The sequence below is a fragment of the Pyxicephalus adspersus genome, chromosome 11, assembly GCF_032062135.1.
Source record: "Pyxicephalus adspersus chromosome 11, UCB_Pads_2.0, whole genome shotgun sequence".
Taxonomy (NCBI): Eukaryota; Metazoa; Chordata; class Amphibia; order Anura; family Pyxicephalidae; genus Pyxicephalus; species Pyxicephalus adspersus.
In genome coordinates this window covers 28,795,905-28,798,194 of record NC_092868.1, presented here as the reverse complement: position 1 = coordinate 28,798,194, position 2,290 = coordinate 28,795,905, and positions in this window count along the sequence as shown.

Here is a 2,290-nt window from a genome sequence, read left to right as displayed (position 1 = left end):
GTAATTTTATCTCAGGAAATTTGTGGTTAGGTTATAATAAAGAAAAGTAATGTTATGTGGTTAAAAATGTTACTTAAAAAGGTTTGAATCATTAATGTTATCTGTTGAGTTTGTTTATGCATTTAGTGGTGACATGTTAAGTCACAGGTTATGTATTTAGGTTATATGCGTTAATAAAGTTATTTATTTATGTTATGTCCTATTAAATCGGCTTCTTGACAGCCATTTTAAGTGCAAAATTGGTGGGGTGTGTTTGGGGAAGTGAGGTTTGGTATGAAGGGGGTTGTTGGTTGGCAAGGGGGGGGGGGGGGGTGAAATTTTGGTTAAAGGAAGTTGGAGGAGGGGAATTTTGAGGCTGGGCAAAGGTCTGGTCATGAACAATACTGTACAGTACAAGGAGAAGGGACGGGCACCCCTGGTTTACAGACCTGGTTATGGTTATAACAAGACCCAACAAATGTGCAGTACAGTGGTCACTGTGAGCACCTTGTCTGCAGCTCTTTTCTAGAAGCAGCAGATTTTCTGACAGGCACAGATTGTGTGGATAGCCGCGCGGTATGTTTTGGCTGAAGCTTGGTGATTCCTTGCTGTACAGCCTTCGTATATAAGTACGAGTTGTATGTAAGTCAGATGTTTGAAACTCAGGAACTGCCTGTATTTCTCTGTAGGCTAACACTATTCTCCTCTGCCTTTCTAATCCCCTTATTTCATTGCCCTCCCTAAATGCTGGATGATTATTGTTCCCTCATGGGGTATAAGGTGAATACCACAAAGACAGAGGCTCTCCCACTTAACTTATCTTCTTGCTCCTTGATGTTTCTTTGATGTTGCAATATGCACAAGATTTTATTGGCCTCCAAGGGAGGTATATTTATGAAGTTGTTCCACGTAATGAACCTTAGTTGGTGTGTTTGTCTAGTTCTCTTTGTTTCACTCCTTCTGTCTTTTCACCTCTTCTCACTTTTCCACTTATCCAGCTCCGTCATCTTAATGGGTGAGCACACCACAAACAAAGCATACAACACAATGTCATTAGTGCAATTTTTGCGATTACTTCTTTTGGCCCAAGGCATTTGGGACGTGGCCTCCAGAGTCCTCCAATGGAACTTAGCAAAACTGCAGAGCTGGACTGTGGCTTGCACTGCAGAAGCCATGGGCAATGTGCCACCCAGAGACTCGGTGTGCTGTGCTCAACTGTAACTCTACGGACAGTTGGCAGCACTATTGCAATGCTATAAATCAGGGGGTGTGTTAAAACTCCATGAGCTATTCTCTGCCTATGTTGGCAAGGAACAGGTTTTTCCACACAGACTGTGCCTGTTTGTAAAAGACAACAAACTGTAGAACTTGGGTTTGATGGCCCTGGAATGTGTTTAGATAATTTAGGCTAACTTTTCAGTTGGAATTTACCAGTTTACTTAGTTTACCTAGTTGTGATTCACTGGACTTGCAGAACACAATCATTTTGGTTAATCCAGGCACAATCTCACAAGATACAGTATATGAGGGTTGGGCGGTGTGTGTTAGATGTAACTAAGAAAAAAAAGATGGACATTCAAAAGTTGTCTTTTGTAGGTAGAGTATGTGAAAATAGTGCCTGTGGGCCCCTGTGCATGTGACAATTGTTAAAGATTTTTCTATTGTGTCTCTGGTAAAAAAAAGAACAGGGACAGAGGGAAAAATATCTGATAAAAAAAATTCCACAAAGTGTGGGGAGGTGTAGGTAAACAAAAATGAAGTTGCAAGTGGGGAACACTTGTGGCTAACTCCCTCTAAAAGTCATCACTATGGCAATATTACAAGATATTCTTAAATAAACTAAATTGATTCAGTGTTGAGGTACCTCATCCCTAGAAACATATATTTTCACCATAAACAGCTGGGTGTTTCACTGATGTCTGGATTTCTGTACCAAAAGTGGTACACTGTTTTTCATGATTTTTTTTTTCAATTGTAAACCTGTAACTTACAGAAATATGTTTGAACAAGGGTCTAGTAGATATCCTGAATATAATAAAGTTTGAAACACATAATCATGTAAAAAAAATACCTTAAATAAAAAAAACAAAAATCACCTTAAACAGGAATGCATAAATAAATAAAAAATACTGAAAATGCAATAATTCGGTATACTGTATAGTAATATATTTTCTAAAACACCTCCCCAATGTGGTAAATTTGAAAACAGAGTCCAACGTCACATAACTATAGACAAAACCACATAAATATATTTTGTATTATTTTGTATTGGATTGGATACAGGACTTTGTATTGAATCCAATACAAAATA